Source organism: Theropithecus gelada, chromosome 11 (genome assembly GCF_003255815.1).
Source record: "Theropithecus gelada isolate Dixy chromosome 11, Tgel_1.0, whole genome shotgun sequence".
NCBI lineage: Eukaryota > Metazoa > Chordata > Mammalia > Primates > Cercopithecidae > Theropithecus > Theropithecus gelada.
Genome location: NC_037679.1, coordinates 87,043,874 through 87,069,441, shown reverse-complemented (window position 1 = coordinate 87,069,441; position 25,568 = coordinate 87,043,874). Strand labels below are relative to the sequence as shown.

Genomic DNA, 25,568 nt, shown 5'->3' with positions numbered 1-25,568 from the left:
TATTTATATTATAGTTTCCTCAAATGTTCTTTCTTCCTCTTTTCCTCTTCTCTTGCCTTCTTTTGGATTAATTGAATATTTTATTATTCCATTTTATATTCTATGTTTGCTGATTAAATGTTTGTTTTGTTATTATGATTCATTCTTCAGAGTTTAAATTATACAACTGTAACATCACAGTATAGTTTTTTTCAATAGATTTAAGGGCTATAAGTGCAGTTTTGTTACACAGATATATTGCACAGTGGTGAAGTGTGGGCTTTTAGTGTAGCCATCACTTGAATAGTGTACATTATATCCATTAAGTAATTTCTCATCCCTCATTCCCCTCCCAGCCTCCCTTCCCTTTGGATTCTCTGGTATCCATTTTTCCACTCTGTATGTCCATGCACACATTTTTTAGCTCCCACCCGTAAGTGAAAACATGCTGTATTTGACTCTCCGTTTCTGAGTTATTTCATTTAATGTGATGATCTACAGTTATATCCATGGCGTGGCAAAGGCAATCACAGCATACTTTAGAGTGATTTATACTACTCTGCATAAGTATAAGAAACCAAAATAGTGTACTTCTATTTCTGCTTCTAAACCTTTGGCAATTGTTGCCAAGCTTTTACATAACACTCACATTACATTGTTTTTGTATTTGTTTCAATAGTCAATTATCTTTTAAAGAGTTTTATAATAAGAAATGAGAAAAAAATCTTATGCACTTATCCATGCAATTATCATTTCTAGAATTGTTTATTTCTTTGTGGACATCGATATCTCCTTATGAAATCATTTTATTTTTGCCTAAAGGAGTTCTATTAATATTCCTTGTAGTGTGGGTCTGTCGCTGATAAATCCTTTTATCCATCTTTTGTGTAAAAAAATCTTTATTTTGCCTTTACTTTTAACATATTTTTCTGGGGATAGACAATTGTCGAATAGATGAACCATTTTTTTTTCAGTTTTTAAAGCATGCTATCCAACGCTCCTCTTGCTTAGCTTGTTTCTGACAAGAAATGGTTCTCATCATTATTTTGTTACTCTGTATCAAACACTTCTTTTCCTGACTGCTCTTAAGATTTTATCCCTGGGTTTGGCGGATTTGATTATGACGTGCTTTTGTGTATTTTTCTTTATGCTTCTTGGGCTTTGGGTTGGGTTTATGGAGCCTGTTGGATCTCTAGTTTTGATAAAACTAGGTGAAAAAAAAATTAGTCACTATATCCTCAAATCTTTTTTTTTCTGTCACCCTCTCTTCATCTTTTCCTTTTGGAACTTCAGTTACTCAAATATTAGGTGACTGGGATTGTTTTGCTGCTCACTGATGCTCTTCTTATTTCTCTGCTTTCTCTTTTTTTTTTTCTTTGTTTCATTTTGGATAAAGTCATTCTACTGTTACAGTTTTGTGTTCACAGTTCTTATTCTGTGATGCTTAGTCTGTTGTTATGCCTACCCGGGGTATTTTCCATCTCCGACATTGTGGTTTTTATCTCTAGAAGTTTTAATTGGGAGAGATAGGATTTTCTACATGTTAAAATATTTGTATCTATTCATCACATATGTAGATATGTATATTTCAACATATATGCATGTAAGTATATGTAAATGCATGTACATATACAGACAGTTTTGGACTTACAATGTTTCAACTTAGGATTTTATTTTTTAACTGAACTCTGGTGCAAAAGCAATATTTATGCAGTAGAAGTCATACTTTGAATACTCACACAACAATACAGTTTTCCACTTTCAGTGTGGTATTCAATAAATTACATGAGATATTGAACACCATATTATAAAATAGGCTTTGTGTGAGATAACCTTGCCCAGCAGAAGGCTAAAGTAAGTGTTATGAGTATGTATGAAGTAGACTAAGCTAAGCTATGATGTTCCATAGGCTGGGTGCATTACATGCATTTTTTGCTTATGACTCATGTTGAGTTTATCTGGACACAACTCTGTTGTAAGTTGAGGAGCATTTCTGTCTGTATGTGTGTGAGCGTGTCAGTGTTTATGTGGGGGAGAGAGGAAAAGAAAGGGGATAGCCTTCTTTACGTCTTGGAACATATGAAATGCAGTTATAATAACTTCATTCATGTATTTGTCTAATAATTCTAACGTCTGTGTCAGTTCTCTTTTGTTTGCTTCTGACTGATTGGTTTTCTTCCTTATCATGAGGCATATCTGTGTGCTTATTTCCATGCCTTAACACATTTGGATCAGATGCGAGACACTACAGTTTACCTAGTTGGGTGAGGTTATTTTTGTTTTTTGGCATTACTAGAAATAATCCTGGCTTTTGTTCTGGGATGCCATTATATTTTATGAAAATAGTTTGTCAGTTTTAGAACTTACTTTACAATGTTTTAGTTGCAACTTGAATAGTGGCCATTGTAGGTCTAATGATTCGCCCCTTCTTGAGTGAGATTCTTTCCGCACTGTGTGTAATACTTGAAGCATGAGGCTTTCCATTCTTGCTGGTGAGAACAACAACTACACTTGGCCTTGAATATGGTTACCACAAATTCTTTCAAGTATTTCTTTCCTCTGGCTTCAGGGGGTTCCTCACATTCCTCTGCTGACCGGAATTCTGTTTCATGTTAACTGAGGCTCCTCTGAAGAATGTGGGGGTTCTTTCTCTCTCTCAGAGAGCGCTGCTCGCTCTTCTTCAGTATGATGTCCTCTTGATTCTGGTCTGCTGGTCTCTCAGAGTCCTCAAATCAAAGAGCTTTCTTTTTCCCTGTACCACAGCAAGAATACTCTCTTGAGGCCGTAAACTAGAAGCATTGTAATATCCATCTAGTTTGTCTTCCATCCCTCAGGGATTAGCGTCCCTTGTTGGCTAACGTTCAATGTCTTACAATCTATTGTTTCAAATATTTTTACTTCTAGGTTTTTTTGGGTCTGTATCAGGTGGATGGGTAAAAGCAGCTCTCATTACTCTATGTTGGTTGGAAGTGGAAGTGTTCCTACTCTTTTTTAAAGTAAAATTTAAGTAAATAATTTTAAATGAAATTACATATACAGTTGATATAAAGAAAAAGGCACAAATCATAGGTGTAGAACTCAGCAATTTTTTTAAGTTAATATGCTTGTATAACTAACATCAAAATTAAGAATTACTATACTACTGGCCCCCCAAAAAGACCCCTTTTCAACCCGGTAAGACACCGCCACACCCAGAATTAACTAACTGCTATGCTGACTTTCAGTGATCATTTGGATGGGTTTTTTTCTCTTTGTATGAAATTCCTGTTCCAAAATTTCCCAGCATTTCTATTGAATCTCCTCTTTTAAAAAAATATATTTATAGTGTTTCTACAGGTTGCCTTTTCCTACCAGTGTTTTTATTCCAACAGTTATATTGAGGTATTATCAACAAACAAAAACTGGTATATTTTATGTGTGCCACGTGATATTTTGATATACATGTGCATTGTGAAATGACCATAGTCAAGCTAATTATTGGTGTTTGTTTGTTAAGTAAGACTCTCCAATTTAATGTAGCTACATTGATTTTTTCCTTGAAGTTTTTTACTTTCCATGAACTAATTAGAAAATGTTCATCTGACCCAATGTCACAAAGAGATTCTCCTATCCTCCTTTCTAGAAGGATTATCATTTTATCTGTAACTTCTAGAAGTGCAGGCAATTTAGAGTTTTGTGTATAACTTTTAGATAAGTCTCGAGATTCATTTTTTGCCTGTATGAATATTCATTTGATCCAGCACCATACATCCAAAGAATGATTCTTTCCGCCACTGTACTATGGTGTCACTCTTGTCATAAATCAAGACAACCATTAACTGTAATTTTCATCTCCCCGAAACTATGAGACTGCTGAAAGCTATGTTTAGCTTTTCAGCCATTTAATGACGTTTCTCTGCAGGTTCTTTGCTTCTTTCACTGTGAAAATAAGGCATTCTCAAATGCCTTCAGTTGAGAAGACTCTCTGAGTTCATTTCTGTTTTTCCCATTTCTCTTAGACCTTAGCCTTTAAAGTTCGAGTTACCTTGATGACCATGAACTCCAATTTTTATTTCCTTGTCCTTGTGAGGCTGCTGAGAATGCTACCTGGCTTCTGTTTTATGCTAGGATTTCTGCTGAGATTCCCAGTCCCTCACCCCATCACACTGAAGCTGGTAACTGCCTAAATGCATAAAGGTTGTGAAAAACAGCAGCTGACACCAACCGGGCTCCTTTATACCGAGGTCTTTGTCGCTCATGGCCTCCTCCCCTTAGGGCTCTCCAATGTCTTGAAAAAGGTAGCTTAGGCCAGGTGCGGTGGCTCACACCTGTAATCCCAGCACTTTGGGAGGCTGAGGCAGGCGAATCACGAGGTCAGGAGATAGAGACCATTCTGGCCAACATGGTGAAACCCCATCTCTACTAAAAATACAAAAACTAGCTGGGTGTGGTGGTGCATGCCTGTAGTCCCAGCTACTGGAGAGGCTGAGGCAGGAGAATCACCTGAACCCAGGAGGCGGAGGTTGCAGTGAGCTGAGACCATACCACTGTACTCCAGCCTGGCAACAGAGTGAGACTCTGTCAGAAAAAAAAGAAAAAAAAGCTTAAAAATATTTTGTCTGTGTGCTTTTAGTTTCTCCTGTTGGGAGATGTGGTTGGCTGCAATCTTGAAGGCATACCCTGGAGAAATTCACTTTTCATATTTTCCGTTATGTAATCTTTTACTCACTTTTATTTCATATGACATACTGCCACTATTTTTGGCTTAGACACAGTCACGAACCTCTGAATCTCCCCGAATGTAATCATGGAGCAGTGGTCTACACAACTCATGTCAGACAATGCATTTGAAGATTGAAACCAAATTCACATTTATCTGAGTACAGCTATAAAGTGAGTAGCATTAGGATACGCATCATGTCTTCCAGCATTCCCTTGGAGGTGTAGACAGTGAAACCCAGTGAGTACATTTGTTAGCTCCCAAAGAAGAGTTCTTATGATTATATGAAAGAAATCTTTGATTGGCACAGAAAATAAGCTTTAAACACGGGCTGATTGGAAGGCAGGGAATGGGCAATTCAATAGTGATTAACACAATCAAAATATTTCCTGTGACAAAATTTCTGGGGTCTAGGGAGATGCCATGTCAGTTCTCAAGGGTTTATTTCTGCCAGCTTTCAAATGGCATATGAGCCACGGTATGAAAATTGTAGAATTATATATCATGGTGCCCACATCCCATTAAAGAGTCATCTTTGAGGATCTGTGCACATGACCTCACATGTTAACGGGAGAGCAGCAATGACAGGTCCGCTTCTCTGGAGGGTGAGCAGCCCTCCATTAGGATTTGCCTGTGCCTCACATGCCGAGTCATCAGTGTTTGCCAACCACATTACACGCAGCATCTGTTAAGTTTTCTACAGTGTCATTGTGTTTAAACTATGGGTCTTTTTCTTTTTACATATGTCCCTCGTAGATAGGCGAAAAGAAGTAACAAAAAGATCACTCATAAACCCATTATATTTTTGAATATTTGAAGTATTCCTTTCCAACATTTATTTCTATCCATGAATGATAATGCATTTTTTGCATGCATATAATATATTTTTCTTTGCTTATTCTTCAGTGATATATTCTCATGAAAATAAGCAAACATAAATCATGCTTCCTTACTGAGGTGGAAAGGAACCAGGAAGACTACTCCTTCCTCACCTCCACCTCAGTTCTATCTCGTACTGTTTTCCTGTGACTCACGACATACCAGCTGCACAGGAACTGGTTGGTTCCCTGAGCGCACGAGGACTTTCTTTTGCTATGCATGGCTGGTTCCTCCTTTTTTTTAAGTCTCAGAGTCAATACCTCCTCTGAGAGACCTTCTCTGATTACCCCTAGAGAAAATAGGCTTTATCTTTTCTACTTCTTATCACAGCTCCCTTTTCTTTATAGAGTTACTATAGTTTGTAATTATTTAGCTTATTGACTTGTTTATTATCCACCTCTCCTACTGGAAAGCAAGTATCATTACTCAGAGGCGAGGTAGACATTTGTTTAAACCATTGTCTCCCAGGGCCAGCTTGGGAATCTGGGAACAGGGCACAAAAAATATTTGTTAAGTGAGTGCATTAAATGAACTTGGTTTTAATAACTGTATGACAAACTATTGGATGTGCCGGGAGTGGTGGCTCATGCCTGTAATCCCAGCACTTTGAGAGACTGAGGTGGGTGGATCACTTGAGGTCAGGAGTTCGAGACCAGCCTGGCCAACATGGTGAAATTCCATTTCTACTAAAAATACAAAGTTAACCAGGCATGGTGGTGGGGCCTGTAATCCAGCTACTCAGGAGGCTGAGGCAGGAGAATCGCTTGAACTCAAAAGGCAGAGGTTGCAGTGAGCTGAGATCGTGCCACTGCACTCCTGCCTGGGCAACAAGAGGAAAACTCCACCTCAAAAAAAAAAAAAAAAGTTATTATTAAATCTATTGTTGGGCATTATGTTGATGCTATTTTCTATCACTGTAAATGTAAACAGATTTCCTGGCTGGATATGAGCGGAGCCTTATTTCGGTTATGTTACAGATTTGGTAACACACACTCACTTCGCAGATTCACAGGGAAGTGGACTTAGGGGGATATTGTGAAATGCTGGCCCAAGGCATAAAGGGGTTGTAGATCCCCTGGACCTACAGAAAAACTGGACCTAGGATATAAAATCTCAAGACGTCTCAGAGAACTGTAAGGTGATTAAGGTGATACCCATAAGCCCCTTTAGGGGTTCTGGGAAATGTATGGGTGGACCAACCTACACAAGACCAAACTTCTTGCTCATTAAATGCATGGCATCTAAGAGCATCTCTCTGTAACAGTGACCCCATTTGTAGTAGGCCTTTCTTTTTAGTTCAGCTAAAAGCCAGGTTCTTCTCACACGGCCGTGAAAGATTAGGCTTGCAGACACCTTGAAAGGTGAGAAAAATAAAACGGATTGGGCAAAAATAAAAAATAAAAAAGGAAAACAGGAACTCTCAGCAAAGCGAGAGTTCTGCTAGCCAGTTGCCTGCCTCACAGACGGAATCCCCAGTTTCACCCCAGAACAGGAGAGGCCAGGCTCCTCCCTCCTGCAAAGGACGCGAACTTCCCGAGCCCGCACCCCAGCGCGCGGCCTCCCCGTGTTCAGGCCGGACCGAGGTTCTTTCGGGGAGCCCTTTCTACTTGGCTGTCTCACATTCATCCTCACCAGCTAGCGAAATACAAAATACACACAGTACAGAGCAAACTGTGAGACGAGTATCGTGAATAAACCCCTGTGCAGACATCTCTTGTATTAGAAATGTTCATTTGTTATGAACCCAATTCAAGCTGCCTTAAGCCAGCAAACACACACACACCCACACAACAAGAATGTGTTAAATGTCGTGACTGGAAAGAAGTACATTGGCTTTAGGAATGGCTTCGTGGAGGTCCTCGAGGGCCCTCATCTGGAGTTTGTTCCTCAAAGTCTTTATCCCACAATTTATGAGCATCTCCCAAATGACATTCTTGGTAGCAGAGATACAGCAGTGCACACAGAAGCTCTGTCTTCCTCAAGCCAAGATTCTAACCGATGGTGAGAGAGGCCAGGCGTCTGTTCTAGGTTCACATGCTCAGCCCTACTGTTTTCTGTGACGGATACCTTCTTAGTTAGGTTCTGTCCGTGTGGTGGTACCCTACCTTTTCAAGCTCATATCCTTCCAGCAATACATGTGATTAACAAGAGACCTTCTTATTTCCGCAGTTCTATTAATGTTCTGGGACATGCCTGGCCTAGAGCTTTGAACAGATTACGGTGCAAAACAATGACATTCACTAATTCCTTAGACCTGACACTGAGACTGCTCTCTAAGCAGAGGAGGGCACCAGCCCCACGTAAACGCATGCGGGGAGAGTGGGCACGAGAGACATTCCCAGAGGGAATTTGGGTGCCAGTAGCGGAAGGAACAACCTTTCCAGGGCAGGCAGAAGCAATCGTTAACTGCAGCACTGAAATTACTTCCTTAGGATATATTCTTCGCAGTGAAACACGAATTCATAGTGTAAATATATTTTAAGACTTCTGATAAAATTGCGAACTGTCTTCTATGACGTGTCCGTTTGTTTTTACATTCACCCCATGCATGTGCCTGTGTGGTTTAAGTGGTGTAAGATGTTAAAAGGACTTAGAGTGTATTAAGTTGATTTCTGATCACTGAAGACTCTCTTTTTCTCGATAGGTGATAGACTAATATTAGTGCATTAGTTTACGTTTCAATTACAGATAAAATGAGATCCTGGTATTAGATACACACACACACACACACACACACACACACACACACACACACACACACCAGAGAGAGAGAGAGATCAGCTTTGAAGAAGACTGAATTCTCTCCCCGCACAAATGAAGCCTCAATTGTTCCATCCTATGCTGCAATAGCATTAATAACTCTCAGGTAACATGGCCATACTCTTCTGTTCTCCTTGGTAAGATGATCAATACCAAATATTTGTCTTTTTTGAAAAAAAAAAAGAAAAGCCTTCTCAGGATTAATAATAAAGCCAAATAGAAGGGAATTAAAATTAGAAAGAAATAGCAAAATTCAAGATGATTGCTTCGATGTCAAAATGACCACCAGAAGAAATGACACAATGCATCTGTTATCCAAGTGGCAAACTCCTTCTGAATTTCCAAACCACATTTCCACCCAGCCTGCACTGCCTGTGCTTTGACATGTCTCTGACTGTGATGACCATGATCTCTTGGAAGGGATTTTGCAGCCAGTTCTCTCATTAAGGTGTTTTCTTGAGTATGGAGAAGAAGGGAAAAGAAGCCGGTCCTCCTGACTGTGGTTCAGGATACTGACACAGAAGTTGATAGATCAGGAATTCCCCTGCTCCAGGAGGGGGATCTCCGAGGGCAAACTCCAAAGTGTGATGAATGTGATGTTCAGCCCTTGCAGAACCTTGCTTGTTAGTGTTGCCTCTGCAGTCTCATTTACTGTCTGTCTTTTCCCTTGCCCTGACCTTGAAACTTCTGCACAGCCACTGAATTTGCATCCATGTATCACCTGGTCTCCATGGCAACTGCAGAAAATCAGAGCAGAGACAAGGGATTCAGTGTCCACTTGTTAACAGTGCTTTCTACCTAAATCAGGGCATTTCAGGCTTTTATATATTGACATTATAAGTCAGATGCTTCCTTGTCATAGGGTCTTTCTTGTGCACTGTAGGATTTTTAGCAGCATCCTGGCCTCTGCCGGCTACAGGTCAGTACCATTCTCTAATTGGGATAACCTCAGTAGTCCCCATACATTACCAAATGTCTTCTGTGGGAAGAAATCATTCCCAGCTGAGAAAAACTTAACTAGGTCATTGGAACGTAGAACCAAATTGGATGGGGTGTCGTATAATGTATAATTTCTTTACATTTTAAAAATGACCTTATTCTGAAATTGGTTCTGGTTGCCACAGAGAAATGAGCAAATATCTTCTTAGCAGGCACATCATGAAGACCTAGAAAGAATTCCAAACCGCGACCTCAAATGTGTTATTAACTGAGACAATACTTACACAATTTATAAAGTATTTTGATATTTTTCGTTTATGTGCCTCTCATAAATTACTTTAAAAAAAAACTTTGAAATGTACAAAGTGACTCATGTCTATAATCCCAGCAACCTCAGGAGGCCGAGGTGGAAGGATTGCTTGAACCCAGGAGTTTGAGACCAGCCTGGGCAACATACTGAGACTTCGTCTCTAAAAAAAAAAAATAAAACAAAATTAGCCAGGTGTGGTGGCCTGAGCCTGTGGCTCCCAGCTACTTGGGAGGCTGAAGTGAGAGGATCACCTGAGCCTGGGAGGTGGAGGCTGCAGCCTGGGTCACACCACTGCACTGCAGCCTGGATGACAGAGCAACACTCTATTTCAAAATAAATAATTTTTTTTTTAAAGTCTGAAATAAAAGACACTTGCTTCTCTACAAATTCTTCTAGCGTGCTCATGCCTATGCTTCTGAGCTTTTCGTACAATTTAAAATTATATCTAGAAGGCCGAAAAGCTTAGGACAGGTCTTGTCTATTCCTTGAGTAAGGCAAGGAAGTGGCATGTTCCTCTGCTATGTCTTCTGCCTCAGATGCTCTTTCTGCGGCTATCTGTGGGCTCACTCTCTCCAAAGAGAATACAATTATTCTGTCCCAGTAAACATCCCTTCTGCAGAGATGCAGAGATGGCTTCCCTGATACCTTAGTGGGTCACTGCCTACCTCTGTGCCATCTCTTTTTCTTTGCACTGCTTTTCTTTCCTTCTTAGTATCCAAAGTGACTACCTAAAATGGTGTGTGTATTCAAGTATTCATTTTATTATCTATCTTTATTGTCTTTCCTGCATAGGAAAGTTCATTTGTCTTTTTTGTTCACTTCTGTTTCTTCAGGAACTAGAACCTAGGCCTAGGCCACAGTGCTTCAGAGAAACACTGCAGGACACTTACTTGGTGGCATGTGTGCCATTATCTCATTCTGTGCCCATGGCAGACATTGCTAATCACTCACCACACTTCTCCACTAGACTCACAAACAATATCAGAGTTCTTACTGATGCTGCCACGATTTTGGAGCTAGCTGCTGCTCAATTTAAACATGATATCACCCTCCTTACTCCAAGACTAACTGCCTATCACTTAAGAAATAAATTGGCTTTATGCAAATAGGATTATGAAACAAATTCCCATTCACCTCTCTTCTCCAGATGACCAGGTAAGAAATGCCAATAGATTCAGGGAAACATAGGCTGCCTGTTTGTGTTTGAATTCTAGTTCCAGTTCTTCCTAAATGTGCAACCTTCAGGAAATTACTTTACCTTTCTGCGATTCAGTTTCCTCATTTGAAAAATGAGGATAATAATAATGTCGATTCCAAGGGGATAGGTGGTGATTCACTGAGATAGTGAAGAATAAGTCTGTAGTAAGGCACACTAAGAATGTGGCCGGGGAGAGAGTAATTATATGTACATGAGTGTGAGTTTTGTGTGTTATGATGATTATCTTTTTTTAAATTAAAGCTGAAACCTATGGATGAGTGTCTCTTTTAAATTAACATCACTGTATTACCCATACAAGGCTGTTCTCTGCATTTAGGTGTAAGCACTAGCCATTTCATAGTATAAGTTGTAGAAAAGTGAACTTCACTTTTGTAGCATAACCCACAGCAAGAATTACATTTTATGTTAATGACGTAGTATGTGATCATACACATTCAAAACTCAAAGAGAAGTTTCATACATTTGTATACACCCTTACTACCTATAATGTGCTCTGACATTTCTTACTCTATTCTCTATTCTGTTCTGTTTCAGCCTATTCTGTTTTTTAATACCTGGTTCCAATCCATTAAACTGATTTTGTGCCACTGACACAGAGTGAGCAGTAGTTTGAAAGCCAGGGCCCTCAGGAAGGCAGACCCTGCTCTGGGGAAACATTCCCTGTTTTGCATATGCATTGCTGAAAACAGGCATGCTGGCTTAGGAGTAGGAGACTGGCCTTTCAAAGTTGTCCAAATGTGCTCCTATTTAAGAACAATGCTAATTGCATTGGCCAGTTTCAGAACTGAAATAAGCCAATGAACAAAATAAAATGCAGTGTATGAAATTTGCAATAAGCTCACTCTGAAAAAATTTCTGAAATAATCTGGGTTGTAATCATAAAATTGCAAAGGCCATAAGACAATGTCTTGGCCCAGCAGAGGACTCAACAATGGTTTTACTGAATTGAAGGATGAGACAGCCATCCCTAAACAAACAGGCAAGAAAAGAGCGCCTCTGCTGGCTGGGGGTGGAAATTACCAAATTACCAAAAGGAGATTGGGTTCGTGTTTAGTAAACAGAGCAAGGAGGACTCACTGGAACCCAGTGATTTATTGATCCCGATGTCTCCTGGTGCTTCTGTGCTCAGTAGTAAAGACGGACAGATCAGACCAAGGATCCTCGGAGGGAACTAGGGAGGTGTTGTTCAAAGGATACAAAATTTCAGTTAGGCAGGAGGAATAAGTGAATGATATCCGTTGCACATGACAATGAGAGTTAATCATATATTGTATTCTTGAAAAATGCTAAGAGAGTAAAGTGTTTTTACCACAAAAATGAGCACTATGAGAGCTAATGAATATGCGAATTAGCTGGATTGAGCCATTCCACAATGTATATATACTTCAGAGCATCATAGTGTACACAGAAAATACAAACCATTTTATCTGTCAATGAAAAAATGAAAATCATTATATTAATTTTTAGTGAAAATCAAAGCAACAATCAAAAATAGGACTATTGAAGATTCAGATTCTTTAAAAATGAAGGCTTGAGTTACTCTACCGATAAGGAATCTTGACTAATTGATTTTCTTGGCTGAGAGCAAGAGAAGTGTGGAAATACGGAATGGATCCTAAGAAAATAATGGCACATGTCTACATAAGCAGAAATCAGCGTTCTATGCTTTTGCATATTTTCTCTTTCCTTGTTATGTGTGTTTGTTTTCTATAAATAATAATTTTTATTGTCTTTTTCTCCTTCCCTTTATTACTTTACATACAAATTATAAGCTATTGTTACACAATTTAGCTTTCAGGTAACAGAATAGTCAGTGGGACCCTGACTAAATTTGAGGAGTAACTAATGCAACCGTTATTATGATGCAATGACTTGAAGCCTGTTTTTCCTCATGTTAGGGAAGGGGCGGGGCTGCATATCACGTATAAAGCATGCATGTAAAAGAGGGTCATGTACTAAGAAGGGTAAAAAACAATCTGAAGGATATGGCAGTCACAGATGTGGGGAGCAGGCACTACCTCTGGGACTGAAGGGGCATGCCAAAGACAGAAGAGACTTGGGAAAGGGCCGTCTCCAAGTTTGAGATCAGACTCTTTGGAAGGGATGTGGCTCTGAACCCAGGTGGAGAGGTTTGGTGAGGTACAACAGGCTGGGCCTGGCCAGCAAGAAACCACCCACTGGGGCACCAGCAAAACTTATTGGACGGATGTACTATTGAAGCCCCACGCATTATGGCAAAGAAGCTGCCCATTGGAAGAGAGTTTCCTGGTGACTACTTCCTTATGGGAATAAGAAGGAGAGTATTGGGATCAGGAGAAGAAGTACAATCCTTTTGTAAGTTGTTCCAGCTAACAAATGTGCAATGCTTACAAAGTTCAGCCCCAGTGTTACAGAGGGAATCAAAACGGATGGGTTTGGAACTGAAAGTCAAGAACTCAATAACTGGTCCAGCCTCACCAGCTTCCCACACACCCATCTACACATATTTCGACTTCTTTAAAACCATGACAAAATGACTCTATGCTTCCCTCTACTGATCAATCAGAACATAATTGGAGGGAAGATGACTTGCTATTATCTGCCTCCTGAGATCATGAAATAAAAGAAGTACAAGCCCACTTCTAATCTACTCCTCCCTCCAATACAACTGAGCCTCAGTATTTAAAAAATTCAGTTTACAGAAAACATGGGGATGTAAGAATGTGCTGGAGAGGCCATGATAACATAATCGACTTCTGTGGAGGGCCTTCAAGACCACCCTCCCTCTGGAGTTTTCCTAGAAAGTTTCATAGGGCTAGCTAGCATATAGTTGTGTTCATGACTAAGATTTGTAACAGGGATGTGATAAGAATACACACTGGATCCCAGGGGTCAAAGACACTGGCAGGGCCTGCAGAATCTCCAGGTCAGCTTCCGGTGCTCTCTCCCTCTTATGAGGCTCTCAGAATCCATTCTTCCCCCAATTATGAAAATATAGCAACAGGTAGGCCGTGTTTCTGCCCAGGGAAGCCCATTAGAGACTCGGCACCCAAGGTTTTCTGGGAGCTGGTCACATAAAGATCTTTTGCAAGGAACATACCAAAATGCCAGACTCCCGAAAGAAAAGCAGGTGTTCAGAATAAATCATATTGTTTGAACAGTCCAGGCATAGTGAGCTAGTCTTACCATGCAGGCATATTCCCAAAATCCAAATTCCTAGACATCAACCAAGGGCCGACTTGCAAGAACACTTTTCTGTGGAGAGTAGTCTCCATCCTGCTATGCGGACTCATTTCTGCACGCAGCCCAGTGTAGAATCTGAAAAATCGATTGGAAAATCATTTTTATATGAAAACAAATAAATGGCATAGATAAAGAGGAAAAGTACAAGAAACTGAAAAAGCTTAGAAAAGATTTATGGAACACACCTACCAAAGAAAACAGCTGCATCTGGCTTTGTTTGGACCTTAATTTAAATGAACTCTAGGCAGACATTTTTAAGGTAGCAGAGAAGTGTGACGATAGATTGGTATTGAGCAATATGAAATGAATATTGCTGACTATGATTGCATTATGTACGATCATGTATCTTAGTTACTTAAAAAGGTTCTCTATTAGCAATACATACCACCATATTTACAGATAAAATTACTTGAGGTCTGGGAACTTAAAAAATAATAATCTTGCTTTGTTGGTGATAATAATGACAAGTATTAGTGGAGATAAAACAAATGAAACAAAATATTGATAATTGTGGAAAAGCTTTTTTTTTTTCTTTTTTTTTTTTTTTTTGAGATGGAGTCTTGTTCTATCTTCCAGTCTGGAGCGCAGTGGCCTGACCTCAACTCACTACAACTTCTGCCTCCCCGGTTCAGCTGGTTCTCCTGCCTCAGCCTTCTGAGTAGCTGGGAATACAGGCATGTGCCACCATGCCTGGCTAATCTTTGTAATTTTAATAGAGACGGGGTTTCGCCATGTTGGCCAGGCTGGTCTGAAACTTCTGACCTCAGGTGATCTGCCTGCCTGGGCCTCCCAAAGTGCTGGGATTACAGGCGTAAGCCACTGCACCCAGCCTAATTGTGGAAAATCTTCAAGAAGTACAGGGAGATTAGTCATATAATTCTTTCTATCTTCATGCATGTTTGAAAAGTTCCATATTTAAAAAGACTAATATAAGTAAAGATATATTTTGTTTCTTTATATGTGTAGCCCAGATAACCCACAATTAACCAAAAATGTGAAAGCAAGAATAACAGGGTGACAAGAAAAAGTTAGCTTTTCATTAAGAAGTTACCTGTAGATTACAAGGTAGAGTAAATGCAGTCTGTCTCCTGGCATTCGTAGGCATATTTTTGGCAGGAACGAGAAATCTGATCTTTACAAATGATGTCGTTTTACCACCCCTTCTCTTTGTACTAGCTTCCTGGTAAAGGTTAATTGGTTTACCTTTTCAAGAATTTCCTTCCATATACACGCCTCTGTATCTTCTTTTTTAAAAAAAGAACAATATACAGAAAAGTGAAAATTAGTTATGACTTGAAGATAATAATTCAGATTTTTGTGGGTCTGTGCGTTTTCATCTGAACTCACTTAACTTAGGCTTTTGATTCGAGTGTTGTTTAGAAGAGGCTCAAGAACATACGGGCAATTAGGTCAGGTGTGGTGGCTCACGCTTGTAATCCCAGCACTTTGGGGGGCTGAGGTGGGCAGATCACTTAAGATCAGGAATTCCAAACCAGCCTGGCCAATAGGGCGAAACCCTGTCTCCACTAAAAACGCAAAATTAACTGAGCGTGGCGGCACATGCCTGCAATCCCAGCTACTCAGGAGGCTGACGCAGCAGAATTGCTTAAACCTGGGAGGCAGAAGTTGCAGTGAGCCAAGATCATGCCACTGCACTCCAGCCTGGGTGACAGAGTGAAATGCTGTCTCAAAAACCAAACAAACAAACAAATTAACCAAACAAAACAAAACAAAAGAAGACAAAAACAAAAAGAACACATGGGCAATTGATCTGGGACAGCTCTCCCTCACTTACCTGCCTAATTAGTTTTCACTTGCTGCTTTACCAACTAATTAAAGTGCAACTCCCATTCAATAATATTTGGTTCCTTCTCATGTCCAGCGCAGACATCAGCACTGGGTCTTAAAGGTTATCAGGCAGTCAGATGCTCAAAGGCATCCCAGCTTATGGAAAGAGGAATCTTCAAATAAACAGCAATAGCAATGTACTATTGGGTTCTTCTCATAAAGCTGGACAGAATGGAATAGGAGATAAAGAGAAGGATGGCTAAGTTCTATGAGAAGGAAAGAAGCAAAGAGTATCAAGAATGTAGAGAAGGGAAAGGTTGAGTGCAATTTTTCTTTGAAACAAATTTGGTTATCTTACCCCAGAATAGAATTCTACTGAAAGAAAAATAATATTGATTACAGCATCAAAGGTAAAGAGAAAAAGCAGGCTTTGGGAAACACAGAAACTGAACAGGAGCTAAGAGGATGTATTTGTTGCCACAGCAACAAATGGATAAAGCAGCTCCAACTGTTTTCAGCCTTTCCAACTCAAGATTTATGTTGCTGAGGAGAGTATGTGCATGTCCTAGATTGCTCCCTTACCCCTCTGCCAAGAGAGCATTGGGCACGTTGATTGACAGCTCCAGGAAGTTAGTACATCAGACAGGGTTGGGGTGGAGGGGAGGATGGATGCTGAGCAGGTAAATGCAACACATGTCAACACAGATGATTATGCAGGGATGAAGATGGAAAGTGGCAGCCCAGGCAGCCAGAGCTGTATACATCATGACAGAGACATGAGGGACTGATGGCCTATAAATGGAACAAGCTCCATGGAACAGGCTGGGAAGCGTGCTCAATTTTGGATTGCTTTGTGATTACCTCATCCTCAAACATTGCTCTGAGAGATCTGGCCTGGATCACAGATACATATCTGAAGCCGTTATTGAGGGTGTGTATTTTTTCTTGGCTTCAGAAAGGTCATGGACAGAGAGCCACAGAGTCGACTCAGCCCCATTGGAACGACATAGACTGTGAGGAAAAAGTTCATCTTCAGAGGAAAGCTGGGGGTTCTTATCAGAAGGAGAAATTGGACCCAGATAGGAAGAAACAAACAGGACATCATAATTCTCCCACTGGTTCTCAAGATACTCTTTTCCTAGGACACAGGAGGAGAAAACACTCCCCTCCTTAATTAAGAGATGAGGAAATTGAGGTGAGTACGAACGGACGTTCCTGCATGCCCACAGCTACCACAAGGTGGAGCTCAGACTAAACCTTCAATCTCAGGACTTCTGGGCTGGTGTGGCCTCTACTGATCTCTCTGTGGAAGAGTATTTGTGTAGTCAGTCCTCTGAGACGTTTCAGAGGCAACCCCAAACTCTACCTAATGCCGCTCTACCCCCAAGCCTCCCAAAAAGAAATAGAAATTGCACATTCCTCTGGGTCCTAAAATGAGACCCCCAGCTTTCTGACAGAAACAGGAGCTGCCTAAGTAACAAGGAGGAAAAAACCAACTGATCTGAGGAAGCACCTGTTCCATTAAGAACATCACTTCTGTTGGTTCATTCAGGCAAGAGAGAAGGTCAGTCTCTGGAAATCCAGCCGCACTTTGGATGCTCCACCTGCTTTGCCATGCGCCTAAATCTAGGCAGGGCTCTACGTTGTTATTCTGGTCATGAATCCAAACACAGAAAAAACCGGAAAACTCCAACCACCCAATCCTGCCTCTAACACGTGTGAGCCATCGGCCCTTGGGCTCATTAAATACGTTCTTTCAGCCTCGGTGACCTCATTTGCCCATGGGGATGACAATAGAAACTGTCTCAGCTGCTATTGAGAAATCCATGTAATAATGCATATGAAACCCTGAACACAGTGGCTGACATTGGCAAATGCTCCATAATGTTGGTTATTACTATTACTGCTATGTATAATAGTAATGATCAGAAACCATCCCAAGATGTCAAACTAAGACCCTGCTTAATTATGGCAAGTCTACAGATGAAATATTTGCAACATCATGAATGTGTTTACAAAGAATATGGAATAATAAGACAAAAAATGTTTATACTTAATACTGACCAAAAGGAGCAGAATTCAAATCTATATGCCAACATGAATAGGATACAATTAAAATGTACAGGGGGAAATTAAGGAAATGGACTAATGTTCACTGTCAGTAGATTTAGTTGAGTCCTTTTCCTACCTTCTGCTTTTACTGTGTCTTTAAGTGTTTCTATGATAAAATTTCCTTTCATGACAATAAACGGTTTTAGTATTTTACAAAAGATGTATGTTCTCTGAAATTTCAATTGCAAATTCATTATGCATTTGGAAAAATGCAACCTACTTTGGGAAGGCTTCCCTCCCTCATCTATAAAGAAAGAGGAGGAAACTCAGTGGCTGAAATGGCTCTTTGCAAGCTCTTTCTCCTAGCATTCCAAGCCAAGTGATAAGGCAGCTACTTAGGATTCAGGAGTAACAGCATGAGCTATTTCCCCAGAGAACCAGCGACAAAATTTCTATATCCATTTCCAGTCCATGAATCTAAGATTCCATAACTACGCCTATGAAAGGGTTTTTCGGGGGAAAGTACATCAAAATAATATTTGAAGTAAGCATTTACAGCGGAAAAGGGGGAAAATGTTATCCAGGGATTGGAAAAGCATAGGGTGGGGAAAGCTAACCCCACTCTAATTCCTACTAGCATGTTCTCCCCCTGGTGTGGCTGCATCTTTGTGCCAACGAATATAATAAATAGAAAAATAAATAATAGATGCAAGGCTATAATGTCAGGGAAACACACAGAAGGAGACCTCTCTCATCATAGATTTTCTTAAATGAGCCAGTTCCCACCAGTCCTGAAACTATAAAGTTCTCTGCAGTTTTAACTTGCAAGTAAGTATAGCTTGAAAACCCACATAACACATATGTCTCTTCCAGGGAATTACTAAGGAGTACACATCATGAATACATAAAAACCAGTGCCAATTGCACCTGTGTTCCACTGGACTTTAAAGAAACCCCAAATCTGAGCAAATACAAATTAATGTGTTCCCAAGAGTAGTCTTGCTCACAAGCCAGTCTCAGTTAAATAAAGGCTGTTTTTCTTGAGCTGAATGAAGGGTAGCGGCAGCTAGGACTGAACGAAGGAAGCAGCTGCCATTTCTAGGAGCTCACTGGGTTTGGCTCATGATCTAAAGATTTAACCTGCCTCACTGACGAGATCCTCACAAAAGCCTGATGTGTGTAGGTGAGTGCATGCTTGTGTGTGCGGGGAGCATTATCATCCCTTTTTCACAGACGAAATACTGAATTTAGAGAGGTAAATTCAGTAACTGGATATAACAATAGAAACCAGACTATAACTGAAGCTAACCCTCTCCAAACTCTATGCTACTCAACCCTGTCGGGATAGTATCATGCATTCTCCAAATTCCATTTATTCCACCAAGATTCCATTTTACATGTGCTGACAAAAATATAAGCAATATTTTTTACATTCATTTGCTTTGAGATTCTCCCACGAAACAGCATCCCCGGGGATAGACTGTATTCTTTCAGAGCAAAGGCAGTAAGTGAACTGGTGGTTATCTGGCCCAACGCTGTTTGCAAACACACTGCGTTTGCCTTACAGAATGTTTAAAAATTTAAAATTAATATCCAACTTGTAAAAATAAAATATTTTACAAAAAATAGCAATATCTGGCTTTCTGTGAAACGTTAGAAGATTTGTGAATACTGGAAATACATTCCCATTTGGCAAAGATAACCCAGCCCCTTTAGAGGCTTTTTTCCTACCTGCACCCCCGACATGAGCCTAGGGTGAAGTTTCCTAAGACCAGGGCCCAGGTGGGAAGCTGCTCACCCTCGGAGTCCCCTGACTGCAGGAAAAACTGTCATCCAATTCCTCCATCCAAGGACATCTGAGAACCTTCACTAAAGCCCATTGTTTCCCATAGGAATATTCAACATTTACTCAACAGGAACTGTGTGCCAATACGATTTCATAGAATCTTCACAAAACCCCCATGAGATGGTCAATATTATGATCTATTTAAATGAGAAACAGTAGTGATTTTTCCTCCATGATACTGGAAAGGATCCACTTAAATGCATTATATTTTGCTCCAGAGTTTTTTCTCAACTTTGATTCTACAGGAACTCAGCATTCCAGTGTCTCTAATTTTGCACAAACTCAACTACACTTTGTTATTGTTGTTATCTTTTTGAGCAGGTATCAGCACCCGTGGCTTTAGGAAGAGGGAAAATGAGGAGGAAATCTAATCTACCTGAGTCTAAACAATAAGCATCCATGAATAGGGACACTGCATTTGACAAGACGGAAAAGGCAAAGAAATTTACTCTGGTTATAAAAATGTCATTATTTGATTTTACTTTAAAATGGCTCTTCAGATCGTTCAGTGTAAAACAAAAAGTCTTTCTCTTTAATGGTTCCTGTCAGAGACAATATGGTGTGAGGTACAAATGATGAACTAATCCCAGGATATCAACCAAGCGAATACCCATCAGGTAGGGAGGCAGGGTCCTGGTGATACACTATGTGGAAGAATGGGGAAAACTGATGGAGGACATGGTTGGAATCAGTGGATTTAAATTTTATCTCAATTCCCCCACATCTTATAGTCCTAGGCATGTATATTCTTTATTTTATCCAAAAGATACCAACTTTATATCAACCAACCAATTAATTTACAGGTGAAAGGTTCTATTTAACCTCCTAAAGATGAGTCTCATAAAATGAGTGCCTCCTCTTTCCCAGCCCCTGTTCTAAGTACTTATGACACATTATGTTATGTGAGTCTCAAATACCCAATGGACTGGGGACTCCTAGTATGGCATGCAAAGTAAAATCATACAGATTTTTGTTTTTATACCTGCTATTTGCTTTCTACATGTTCTCTCATTTGGTTCTTTTTCATTTTGTTTTGTTTTCAAGACGGAGTCTTACTCTGTTGCCCAGGCTGGGGTGTAGTGGCGCGATCTCCGCTCACTGCAACCTCTGCATACCAGGTTCAAGCGATTCTCCTGTCTCAGCCTCCTGAGTAGCTGGGATTACAGGTGCCCACCACCACACCTGGCTAATTTTTGTATTTTTAGTAGAGATGGGGTTTTATCATATTGGCCAGGCTGGTTTCGAACTCCTGACCTCAGATGGTCCACCCACCTTAGCCTCCCAAAGTGCTGGGATTATACGAATGAGCCACTAAGCCTGGCCATTTGATTCTTATAACACCTTTGAAAGTAGGCATGGCAAATATTATAATCACAATGTTACATAATATTATGCTGGTTTTAGAAAGAAGGAAACTGAGGCTCTGCAGGGTACTTAGAAGTTTTGCCACTGAAGTTCAAGTGCATTTGCTTCTATTCAACGTCTTTGTTACCATCTGAACAAACATAAAGTTGGCTGCGATATTGAAAATGTGCCGTCATGCACCTACACTGCCACAAACCACATGGCGCACCTTGACCTGAGCTCAGAATTGCAGGTATATTAAATGTTAGTCTTCACCATTTAAAGGCAACTGTATTTCCTATGGAAGAGACTACTCATTTTCTCCCTATGCATTTCCCCCATAAGAATAGAATTTGTGTTTTTTGACTTCATAGGTAGCTGTCCAGAATAAAGTGTACATTACCCAGCACACCTTGGGTCAAGGGAATGTCAGGTGACTAACTAAATTCTAGATGAAAGCAGAAGTCTCATATGACAACTTCCAAAGCATAGCAAGGACATGCTCCTCCCATGGACGGCAACCTAGGTTTTTTATTTGTCTTCTCCTATATGCTTTAATGTAGACATGGTGTCTGCAGCTGATGCTGCCACCTTGCTAACGAGATGAAGACGAATGGAGATCAAGAGCAGAGCAACAATCTGGAAGAAGCCCGGGTTCCTGATGACCTTTAGGTCCAAACCACTATTCCAGCCTCAGACCCCTTTCTTAAGATGTTTTCATGAGACAGAAAGAAACTTCTCTCTCATCTAAGTAGCTATATTTTAGCCTGTAATTCAAATGAACACTATTCTTAACTGATAAAATTTTCAGACAAAACATTGAGCCCCACCAACTAAATACTGCATGTTTTAAATGTGAGGATGAACAAAACATATCTGTGCCATTCACATGACACCACACACCTTAATGAGGTTCTCTGTCTTAATATACTTTAAAAAACCGTATTTAGCCAACAGCCCACCCTTTTAATATAATGTTACTGTTCATTTTCGGGTTTTAGGAGGGCAACAGTTAACCCTACCTCATTCCTCTCTGAGTTTGGAACCAACTGAAACAAAAGTAGAGGCATATTTATATTAAAATATGACAAACAGAGCAATTTTATTACTCCTATTGCTGGTTTAGTAGACATGGTTGGGCCTTTAGTAAAATTATCCTTTACACTGTACTCGATAAGTACAGATTTTCTTTGGACCCACTGGTATAGAGGACCAGGGCCACCTCTCACCTGGCCAAACACAGAGAATCCAGGAACCTTACAAGTAAGTCACACATGACCACAATGTTCACATATTAACCTTGCTAGTTAGAAAAAGGAGAATAAATACTGCAAGCATCCTGCCAGCTCCACAGTTCTTCAACCTCCCTCTGGGTTGAACCAGTAAAGTGGGGAAGGGGTTCAGTTTTATTCCAACAATCCCAGAAAGTGAGAGGCTTCTATGTCATGGTCTCCAGCTGGAACAAGTGGAAAGAAAAGAGATCTCCCGCTGCTCAAGATAAAGAAGGAATATTGCAGCTAAGGATGGGCGACAGAGGGAAGTGATGGTTTCTAACCTGACACAAGGTGGAGAGAAGTAATAAACTAGATGATAAGGGAAGTGATTAAAGTAAAACAAATCTATGACATGACGTTTCCTTAAACACACCCACAAGGAATATGGGACTTGATTGCAAGCTTCTTGTTCTTTCATGTTATTATTGAACTCATTATCATTATTGCTGTAATTGTAGTGGTGACCCACTTTATTCATTCATTATAAGACATTCCTGAAACCAAAGCAGCAATAGGCACTATTCTAAGTCAATATTTACCTGTCATTGTTCTACAGTACCTGTCCCTCTTTTGATGTGGTGTCAATGTCTGTTTAGGTTATACGGTGCCTATATCCCCTGTCATCAGCACCCTCTTATGCTCAGTTCTTCTCATGTACATGCACAAGTATTTCTCTGGGAAAAGGACTGTAGATAAGACAAAAGGAATGTCTACCAGAGAAACAAATGAGCTTAGCTAATGAAGGAAATGAAAATTGGAGCCATAATGTGCTACTGTATCATAAATGAGCATAAATTATTTTGTCAGTGCTATTTACAATTTTACATGGCGCAGAGCTTTGCAATTACGTCTATTCAATTATGCCATTCAAGGGATCTTTCAATAAGGATTCTTCATTGTGGCCAAACAACACATTTGGAAGCTTCTCTTGTACATGGGATTCAAATCTAGACATGAAAAGAGTCCATTGCTGTAGATTCAGAAGAAAACTCTTGGCTAAATGTCAAAATACTAGCAAATTCTTGAAGGAGAAATTTTCAATCGTTTAGGAATAAAGCATTATGAATACGACCTCTCTCTATGATTGTGGAAATTCTGAGTTGAATTCCAAATATCATGGTGGTTAGGTCGGTGTATTACCAACAATGACAACAACAAACAATACAAACAGAACAAAATTTGGAAACAAAACATGATCAGAAGACTTTACAAAGGTTAAAAAAGCCCCACTGAGAGGTATTTTTCATAGAATATGTAAATTTTTTCATGCATGTTAAAAAAATGAGGACTCTTAAAATATGGCTATAATACTATAATCATTCACAGGAATTAAAAATATAAATATCATCAAATATCTAGTCAATGTTCAAATTTCCTTGCATGTCGGAGCCTTTTTTAAACCTCTAATATATCATTTGTACATGTTTCATTTTTTTCTTTCCATAGATAAACATGGCAGCCTTCCAACCCACTTTCTTTTCACCAAACTTAACAAATCCCATAATTACATTCATCCACGTTGTACTATTCACAGCTGCACATCCCATCATGAAAGAGCTTGGTTTCCTATAGGAGTCAAGCTAAATAACCCAATTGTTAAGACAAAACCAGACTTAGCTTGGCTTAAAAATTGAATTGTGTTACCAACCTAGTGGAAAGTTCCATTATTGGATGGGAAGAAACACTATCACCTTTTCAAATGAAAGTGAATATTAAGCTTCTAGTTACAGTAGTAGAGGTGAGAACCACAGCCACTGAGGCAAGAAAGTGAATGTTAGCATCTACTTACCCTATACAACTTCCAAGGCAATGTTGGGCTTCCTTTACATCTGACTCCTACCCCAGATGTGGATACATTAAGCCTTTGGTCTTAAATACAGCTGGTGCATACTGACTCATGATTTCAGATGGTTTCAGGAAAGACTGTCAAGCAAAAGTTGTACTTGGGGGAATTCCTGGCAGAATAACAGATGTAGAAATGCCTAACTGCTTTTGTGATATAAATTGATCTTCCTATGGCATCAGTGAATCTTCATGCATTCCTTACATTGATCAGGTAAAACTTACTAGAAATAAAAATAACACACACAAAATCACCTTCAAATGCTGTGTATATTCATTGATTATTTTTGAATTTAAATGCTTCAAACCTGACCTATAAACTTTTTGAAATGTGTTCAGGCAGCAAATACACATACCATCTACCTATGCCCATTTTGTTTCTGAAATTAGCTAAGCTTATTCTTGCCTTAGGACTTTCCCTTACTCGGTCCTGTGCCTGCAGCTCCTGCTCTTGGCCTGTCTGCTTTGCACCTTCCCTCCTTAGAGAACAGCACCCCCTGGTCTTCATCTGGGGAGCCCTCCCTGACTCGTCTCAGGTAGCTCTGTCACTCCCATTCCAGTCTCCCTCCATTAAATCACCCATTTATTATCTTCCTAGCATTTTATCATAACCAAAAATCGTGTTTGTTTGTTTTCTTGCACACTGTCTGAATCCTTCATTGTATGTGACCATGATGAGGGCAGGGAAGTGAATCACATGGGATCCCCAGGTCTTAGAACAAAGCCTGGCACATGGTAGGTGCTTGTGAATGAATAAATGAAAGGGTGGATGGATGGGTGGATGGATGGATGGATGGATAAATAGGTAGGATAAATAGGTAGGTAGGTGGATGGGTGGGTGGATGGGTGGGTGCGTGGATGGATGGGTGGATAGATGCATGGGTGGAAGGATGGATGGATAGGTGGGTAGGTGGATGGATAGGTAGATGGGTAGACATGTGGATGGATGAGTGGATAGGTGAATGGAATGATGATTGAATGAGTGGGTGGATGGATGGATGATGGATGGATGGATGGATGGATTGTGTAAGTATAGATGGATGGATTGGATAGATGGATGGATGAATTAGTGAGTGAATGAAGGAAGCACCTACAGAGAAAGTTCAGGAGATTTTACTCATAGTGAATTTTATTTAGTACAACCATCATGATGAAGAATTTATGATAAATTTGTTTAAAAAGGGTTAGATTTTTACCAATGAATGGCCCAGAATAGTGGGTGATGACTCTAGATCTTTGATTTTCAAATGAGATTACTCTAAAACTAACAATGACTTTAATTGGAAAGTAAGCCAGGGAAAGTTTAAAATATGCTTGGTGTATATCAAGAGAACCCAAGGATTGAGTTATATAAAAACGATACGGAATGAAGCCTCCTCCTCACCTCCCCTGGTATGTCCTCACTTTGCTTGTAG

General features: G+C 40.0%; 1 long non-coding RNA gene across 1 annotated transcript; it reads right to left on the bottom strand.

The window, feature by feature from the left end:
• Positions 1-7,273: 7,273 nt before the first annotated feature.
• LOC112635192 lies at positions 7,274-24,215 on the bottom strand. Its single transcript, XR_003121873.1, has 3 exons — positions 24,101-24,215; positions 11,863-11,956; positions 7,274-9,054 (listed from the first exon to the last, which is right to left on the bottom strand). It is a non-coding gene; the product is annotated as an uncharacterized LOC112635192 (long non-coding RNA).
• Between the last annotated feature and the right edge of the window lie 1,353 nt (positions 24,216-25,568).